Genomic DNA, 9,400 nt, shown 5'->3' with positions numbered 1-9,400 from the left:
GAATACTGAGTATTCTGAGTACTGGTGGACTGCAGGCTAATTTGGGCCAGTCAATCTTGCAGCTGATATAGAGCTAATTTGAGTTCTATACTCACAAACCGAATTGTTTTTTAAAGTACTTGGTGCATCCCTTGTGTGGACCTGATTATTTGACATACAAATCATAATAGTGGTGACAACCAAAGACAACATTAAGTATAAGATGAAATCACAAAATGACAAATAACTGCAAGTTGCAACAAAAACAATAACAGCCACATATATAAAATCTGAAAACAATAAAGCCATGAGCAGTACATAGTCATTTGCATCATTTATTCATACCGCAGGGAGCTGAAGTGTGGCTTGCTGAATATGAATATTTTAGGCTCACATTTGACCGAAAACAATGAGCGTGCATTATTTTTTAAAATTATTATTAAATAAATTTAAGAACACACAAACTTAAATAAAGTAAAAGCACTACATTTTTGCATTTTTGGGGGAGATTTTATGCTATTTAGATCTTATCTACCTTTACATTTCTCAATCACACCATTTATTTGCATATATGTTATTTCACAACAGTAAAAATCTACACTTCTATAAGTTGACACATGAAGAAAATATGAGAATGTGTCATTTATTGGGGTATATTGCTACCATCTGTTGCAAAAAAGAATAATTGCATGACTTAAAATGAAAATAAACTGAAAATAACCAGATGGCTGCAGAGATCCACTAATTCGTTCCTGGTTTTCTGCATTGTGGATGTGCTATGGCCTCAACCATTCATTTGTGTGTGAGTGTGTGTGAATGAAGTCCCAGAATTATTTCCATGGATGCTGTGAAGGCTTTTGAAAGAGTCGAGTGGGGTTATTTGTTCTTCACACTGAGGAGATTTGGTTTTCCTGATCAATTTATAGCTTGTATTTTAGACACGTCCCCAATGGCCTGCACGAACAAATAATAACTATTTTAAGTATTTCTCCCTTGGCCATGGGACTAGACAAGGCTGCCCACTATCCCTGCTGTTATTTGCATTTGCTATTGAGCCTCTGGCAGTTGCTCTCAGATCCAGCGTGATGGCTGGCATACAAAGGGGAGGGCTGGAGCATAAATTGTCTTTACACGTAGAGGATCTTTTGTTATATGTGTCTAAACCTGGCACCTCCATCTCCTTGGTGCTGGACCTGCTGGCAGAGTTTGGTCTAATTTCAGGCTTTAAGTTAAATTTGAGTAAAAGTTAAATCATTTCCATCAATAAGGCAGCCTTGGAATATCCTTTAGCATCTTTGCCTTTCAGATCTGCTTTACATAGTCTTAGGTATTTGGGCATAAATGTGACAAAAAGCTTTTCAGACTCATTTGACCAAAACTTTATACCGTTGCTCAGTCATCTTGCTCAGGATTTAAGTCATTGGTCCTTCTGGTTGGTAGGGTTAATTGTATTAATATTTATATTTTTTTCAATGCAATTTTATTCCAAAATTCCTCTTTGTTACTCTTGACAGTTCTATTTCAAATTTTCTTTGGAATAAAAAGACTCTGAAAAAGGATCCAAAAAGACAGTTTGAAGAAGACAAAACAATTGGGTGGTCTGGATCTTCCTAATATTCTAATATATTGGGCAGCGTACGCTCTTCTTTACATTGGTTTCATTCAAGCAATTTAGTTAATCCCCCACCCTGGTTGCACATTGAGAATACATCGTGTAAGTCCTTCTCCCTGGCTGCCCTTCTATGCCTCCCACATACATGGTCTCTGAAGAAGTATTCAAATAATATAATTGTAAAGAACAAGTCTTAAAAAAATGGACCCAATTTTTGTGGCATTTTGTTCTTCATATCACCCCTTTGTTATCCCCATTACACTCTAACCCTCTGTTCGATTTTGGACAGTGCTTATGCCTCTTGGAGGACCTTGGATTGGCTTCTATTGCTGACCTCTACATTGATAGTGTTTTTTCCTCTTTTGACCAGTTCTCCTCTCAGTTTAATATTCCCAGAAGCCATTTTTCAGATATCTACAAATTCAAGATTTTGTGCATAAAAAATGACCAACTTTCCTAATGTGAGAGAAATTAGATACGCTCTTCGCCGACCCAGCACTATTTTTGTCAAACGCTGTCCAAACTCTCCAACTTGACCCTGCTCTTTGTGTTTCATTTGCTTCATCCCCCCTCCCCCAGTCCCCCTCAACCGGAAGCCTAGATGTGCAAACTAATATATTGTGCGATTGCATTTTATTTTATTTAAGATAAAGTAAACCATTTTATATAAGAAACAAATTCAAAAAATTACTGAACAGTGCACAAGCATTAATCATTATATTAAAAGGTTAGAAGCATATTCCTTGAAATATCAAGGTTACTCCAAGGAAATCATTTAGGACATAGGGATTTAACAGGCAAAAACATTTGGGAACCCCTGTCTTATTGTGTATGTGTATGAAATGTTCTATATAAATAAACTTGCCTTATTTTGGCTTATTTGATTGCTTTTCTAAGCTATACAGGCTAACTAATTAACTGAGTAAGTCTGTAATAAGCCAATAAGTCTGGCTCTTTCATCACAGCTTTAATAACATTTCTGAGGTGGTACAAAACAGTCAGACCATCCCCAAACGTCCTGGGGTGGGAATTGGGGTCCTTGTGACATATTTCTCAAATCCTGGATATGTCATGTTGGGAAAAAGAAAAAGCATAGTTAGGAAAGGTACCTACCAATTACCAGGATGTCACATTGAATTTGGGTGAGTATATTATCAAAAGAGTGTGTGAATGTGGCCTTTTTTAATGTTAAAAATAGTTCACCCCTAAATTAAAAATCTGTCAATATTTACACACCCTCATATTGTTCCAACCCCGAAGAGTCTTCATGTGTTATATCTTCCATACAATGACAGATCATAGTAACTGTCAATGTCTGTCAAGCGCTAATAAAAACTATTAAAGCAATGTAAATGTAAGACATATGAGATGTTAGGTAGAATGTTAGCCTCCCATTCACCATTCACTTTCATTGTTTGGAAAAAAGATGCAATGAAATTGGATGGTGACTGAGGCTTTTGTGTTCCATGCAAGAAAGTCATTTGAAACAATATTAGTGTATGTGAATGACAACCAAATTATCATGTTTGGGTTAACTAAAATTATGCATTCTTAATAAAAGTGATACTGCTTATGTTTATACACAAGTAGAATATAAATCAGTTGAATGACAAGTAAATATTGTACTGCATCTTTAGAGAGACTTGGCAGGAGTGTGCCACAGTATATGGCATAGTATTTCAGTTGGAAATGTATATCACACGATGAACAAAGTCACAATGCACCAGGTTGTTACAGCCCTTCCAAGCAAGAACTAGACTACAGATTTGCCAAAGTTTGTGTGATTTTCTACGAATTGAAAATTTGTTTGCTGGATATCCAAATGTGGATATTATGTAGTAACTAGTTTTTGCATACCAGTCTATTATTGTGTAATCATCGATTTAAAATGTACCTGCCCCCAAACTGTGATTGGCTACATTATATATTGGTCAAACAGCATTTTTCTGTCTAAATGGTCCAGAATAAACTGTCATGTGGACTAACTGGCAACATACAGTGTTTTGTGTGTGTGTGTGTGTGTGTGTGTGTGTGTGTGTGTGTGTGTGTGTGTGTGTGTGTGTGTGCACGCATGTAGATATGTATGGTAGATGTGCAAATATTCATAATATCTATATACTATAACCATGTTATATGAATGGATTTCTATGTGTCATGAGTCAATGGTGACCTTCCCCAGAAGTGTTGTTAAGTGGGAGTAGCTGATGTTGATCAATGTTTAAAACCATTCAAAAAATATTTGTTAAAAGTTTTATACTACAGTCACGCAGCATTTAAAGGGATAGTTCACCCAAGAATGAAAATTCTCTCATCATTTACTGACCCTCATGCCATCCCAGATATGTATGACTTTCTTTCTTCTGCTGTACAAAAACAAAGATTTTAAAATAATATATCAGCTCTGTAGGTCCATACATTACAAGTGAATGGTGGCCAGAACGTTTAAGATCCATAAAGCACATAAAGGCAGTATAAAAGTAATCCATACGATTCCAGTGTTTACATTTATTTTCAGAAGTGATCTGATAGGTGTGAGTGAAATATAGATCAATATTTATGTTATTTTAATCTAAATTATCCTCCCAGCGATATGTACAAATAATGCGAATCGCCAAAAACAAAAGAAGAGGGGAGTCGTGTGGTGCCCTGCGAGGTTCGGACGTGTGAACGGCGAGCTCTGCGCACTTTGCCAGTTTTATTACTATTTGTGTCATAAACCAGTGAGATTTGATACACCCTGATTCTTAACTGTTCTATGAAGGAAATATGTCAAAGAATTCCTAGATAAGCTTTTCCCGAGACTGCTCGACATAACATGCCATAAGCTGGAAATCGAGCGAGCTCACAGAGACCCGGCTCGGGGATCTGCTGAGGGAGAAAAGCTCTGATCAAATCTGGCCAAATTTCGGAGATCATCCAATAAAGATCTTGTGTTACACAAGGCAAGGTGTAAAGGAAAGTTTTCTTGGAAGAACCACTGCATTTTCTTGTTCCCAGACTTTGACAATTTGACAAGAGAGAAGCGTGATCGATTCAGGGAATGCAAGAATCTGGTGGTGGTGGTGTAGTGGGCTAAAGCACATAACTAGTAATCAGAAGGTCACTGGTTCGATCCCCACAGCCACCACCATTGTGTCCTTGAGCAAGAAACTTAACTCCAGGTTGCTCCGGGGGGGATTGTTCCTGTAATAAGTGCACTGTAAGTCGCTTTGGATAAAAGCGCCTCCCAAATGCATAAATGTAAATGTAAGTTTGCGTTTGCTCTGATGTTTCCAGCCAAACTGAGTATAGATACTAAGGATGGCCGTAGAGAATTGACATGCCCACAGCAAGCATTTTCCTACATAAAGACAATGGAGTGAGTAAGCCATTTGGTTATTTTCATGTTGCTGCTTAGTGGGACTGACTCAACAAACATTTACTTGACTGTCAGAGGAAGCTGGGCACCTTTTTTTGTTTCTTTTTGTGAAGGTTCCGCCTAGTGGCTGGAGTCTGTTTTGTGTAATATCATTCCATCGGGACAGCTTGTCTGCATGTTTTTGGTGCTTATGCCTCCTGTGGCCTGGAGTTTGTTTTGTGGAATATCTCCTGCAGGAAATTGGAGTGCATGAGTCTTTTGTTGCACTCATTTATCAGCCGAATGGGCCGGCTTACTGAACATTAATTTGACTGCCCGAAGAACTGAACAGCTGCTTTTTCCCCTTGTGCTGGTTTCGTTAGGATGAATCTACACGGTTTTTGTGTTTATTCAGTTTATTGTCTGGAGTTTGTTTTCTAGACAATTTTTTGCTGTGTAATTCTGTCTCACAAAATATGTATAGAAACACCAGACTTGAGAAATCAGATGACCAAGTTGTCACGGGGGCTCTCGTAGGCATACATGGACTATTTGATTTTATAGGGATGGACGCTTGGCACTGTCGTTCACGGGGTTAATGCACCCTTTTTTCTTGTTTCAGTTTTTTTGTTCTGGGGGAATTTTGGGGGTTGTTTGTTGCACTAATGGGGAATGTGGTCTTTATAATTTATTTATTTTTGATACACAATCTATTTTTTCTAATATGTCAAAATGTCAAATGTTAATATCAATGGATTGTCTCTCTCCACGTGGAATGTGAATGGGTTGGGGCACCACATAAAAAGAAGGAAGGTTATTTATTTTATTAAATCTAAGAAATATGATTTAGGGTTTCTTCAAGAAATCCATCTTTCCCCGCAGGAAGCTGAAACATTTAGGAAGATATGGGGTGGACATGTGTTCTTTAGTGCTGGCTCAAGTAAGAGCAGGGGAGTCATTACACTGATAAGTAATCATCTACAATTCAACCTAACGTTGATGATCAGGGCTTTTTTTTATAGATCTTAAAGGGATGTAGCAAGCTGCTGGCACCCCTCATGATATAATATTTGGAGGAGACTTTAATCTTTTGATGGACTCAATCCTTGATCGTTGTGAAGCAAAAGTCTGCAAGCCCCCTAGAGCAACATTGATGCTTCACAGGATGTGTAAAAATCTTGGTCTTACAGATATTTGGAGACATTTTAATCCATCTGGTAGGAACTATACTTTTTTCATCAGTCCATAAGATTTATTCTAAAATAGATTTTTTTTTAATTTTTTATATGAGTCCCTCATTTCATCTGTAGTTGATTGCTCAATTGGAAACATCTTAGTCTCAGATCGTGCCCTAGAGAGCTTAGAGATGTTGCCACATATAGAGAAAAATAAATCATATAGTTGGCGCTTGAATGTATCCCTTTGCCAAATCCTGAATTCCATCAAATGTTAAAGGCTGAAATCAATGTTAATATTGAGATCAACTGGTCCACAGTATCCTCTGTGAGCGTGGCTTAGGAGACACTTAGAGCAGTTCTTAGGGGTCAGATCATACAGTATGCTCATTCATCAAAAAATCCAAAGCACGAGAACTTGTGGAGTTGGAAGGGAATATTAAAAGTGCCGAGGCAGAGCTGAAGTGCAGAATGTCATCTGATGGCCTCAGAGAATTGACCTGATTGAAATACAGATAAAATACTATTTATATAAACTATTTATATCAGATATAAACTAGTATTTTTCTACCATTCCCTCAGTGAAATCTGCTGGTAAATATTTACCTCGGCCATTGATATTAATAATGCTTTTAAAGAGGGGGCCTGCGTAGCTCAGCGAGTAAAGACATTGATTACCACCCCTGGAGTTTGCAGGTTTGAATCCAGGGCATGCTAATTGACTCCAGCCAGGTCTCCTAAGTGTGGCAGGGGGGAGTACAAGGAATTCACACTCGAAGGTTTAACTAACGATTACGCCACCCAGGGACTTCCGCCCTGGAAATTCTCAATGCAAAGACCAATAATCAAGGGGCACAACACAGGCAGTAAATAGTAAAACAGTGATGCAGCACTGAAACAATACATTTTTTAAAGTTCCAGGTGTCATAACATCTTCAGCATTTGATTAGCAAACAAACAGAAAAACACAATTAGAAAACTTTTACGAGACTGAGGCTTGACAGCAGGGAGTAAGCTGGATGTAGGTGTTATCAGCAACTAATAACAAAATCCCACTCACACACGTGCACGCACGCTAAATCAATGGTGATTCACAGCACAGTGCAAAAGGGCAAATGAAACACCGCCACCAGCATTCCAACCCCCTGCTCTCCAGGCCTCGGCTCCTTTAAGTGAAACAAAACACAGACACAAAATGAATAAAATTCCCCACACAATTAACAAAGAAAATAAATCCTAAAGAAAATAATAATTTAAACAAATATACAGAATGTAGCATTCTTAATTAGAATTATGGACATAAAGAAACACAAAATTAAAATAAATAAAAAAGCACTCAAACGCTAAATTCAAACCACATGGGCTGTAACAGCAACTTGGTGCAGGAGCCAAACAGGACAGTGACTTACTGTAATGATGGTGTGGAAAGGCAGGAGAAGGCAGACGGGAGGTTTGGATCCAAACGCAGTTTATTGAACAAGCAAAAGAAAAGAATACAAATGAACAAACTCAGGAACAAATGAAAAGTCTGCGATGAGAAAATCAAACTGAAACACAAAATAACATCCAGGAGTAAACGGGTTGATAAACATCCACAAAGGGCAAACATCAAGGAACGTAGCAAACATAGGTACGAACATGAAACGTCAACGAATGACAAAGGAAAGGGAAAACAACAGGGTTTAAATAGACAGACACGGTAATAACAAAATCACGAACAGGTGCGGACAATAACGCTGTGACAGCGGTGATGAGGGCCTGTGAAGGATGAAGGACAGTGAAACACGGGGCGGACAACAAGGAAAACGTGACATGGAACGTGATCAGTGGACAGTGAAACGGAAAACACGGGGCAGACAACAAGGGATCGTTACATAATCCCCCCTCAAAAGGACCGGATTCCAGACAGTCCTAGAAAAAACAAAAATAGCAAAAACAAACAAATGTTCAAGGAGAGAGGGGCTAGAAGAGGGGGAGAACAGGCAGACCAAAGGGGGCACAAGGGACACAGAGACAGACCAAGGAGGCACAAGGGACACAGAGACAGACCAAGGAGGCACAAGGGGCAATCAGGCAGTCCACGGAGGCACAAGGGACGGACAGTCAGACCAGGGAGGCCGAGAGGGCCGACAGGCAGTCCATGGGGGTATGAGACGGGGACCGGGTCAGGTGGCCTGGGGAGCGTCCACCAGGTAGGGACAGGTTTAGGAGGCCTGGGAGGTATCGACCGGGCAAGGACAGGTTTAGGTGGTCTGGGAGGTGGCCACAATATGGGGACAGGTTTGGGTGGCCCGGGGGCTGGCCACAAGGCAAGGGCCGGTTCAGGGTGCCTGGGAGGTGGCCACAGGACAGAGGCCAGTTTAGGTGGCCTAGGAGGTGGCCGTAGGGCATGGGCCAGTTCAGGGGGCCTGGGAGGAGGAGTGACCACTGGGGGAGCTGGCGGAGCCGCGAGAGGCGGAGCCCAGGAGGACTTCCGAGGCGGAGCAGTCAAAGACTTGGGTGGCGGCGCCGAAGGAGGCGCAGGCAGGGCCGCAGGAGACCCTGGGGGCGGAGCAGAGGCAGGCAGAGCCGTGGGGTACTCAGTGGGCGGAGCAGAGGCAGGCAGAGCCATAGGAGACCCTGAGGGCGGAGCAGAGGCAGGCTGGTCCGTGGCAGACTCAGGTGGTGAGGCCTTGGGTGGATCAGGAGGAGGAACCATGGTGAGCTCTGGAAACGGGGACAAAGGTGGCTCAAGAGACGGAGCCATGGTAGGCAGAGCCAAGGAGTACTTCGGAGGCGGAGCCAACGGGAGGTTTGGCTCTTGGATGGTCATGCCTACTGGCGCTGGCTCTTGGACGGTCGAGGCCAATGGCGCTGGCTCAGGGACGGTCGAGGCTACAGGCGCCGGCTCAGGGACGGTCGAGGCTACAGGCGCTGGCTCAGGGACGGTCAAGGCTACAGGCGCTGGCTCTCTGACATTAGAGGCTTCTGGCACTGGCTCACTGACGTTTGGGGTTACAGGCTCTGGCTGGTTAGCCGTGGTATGCGTGAGCTTGGGTCCGCTGGACACTGTGGGGAGAGCCACGGGGGGTTCTGGGGACAGCGCTGTGAGTGGCGGAGGCTGGAGAGCAGAGGACTTTCCTCCTCTCCTCTTCCTCCGGACGGATGAGACTCGCGACGCTGGAACGCTGTGCGTGGTTGGCGTGGCGTCAGGTTCGCTGACCGTAGCTGATGTGGGCTCAGGCTCGCTGACCGTGGATGACGTGGGCTCAGGCTCGCTGACCGTGGCTGACAAGAGCTCAGGCTCGCTGACCGGGG

This window comes from Xyrauchen texanus, chromosome 7 (genome assembly GCF_025860055.1).
Source record: "Xyrauchen texanus isolate HMW12.3.18 chromosome 7, RBS_HiC_50CHRs, whole genome shotgun sequence".
NCBI classification, from domain to species: Eukaryota; Metazoa; Chordata; class Actinopteri; order Cypriniformes; family Catostomidae; genus Xyrauchen; species Xyrauchen texanus.
This window is presented reverse-complemented; position numbering follows the sequence as displayed.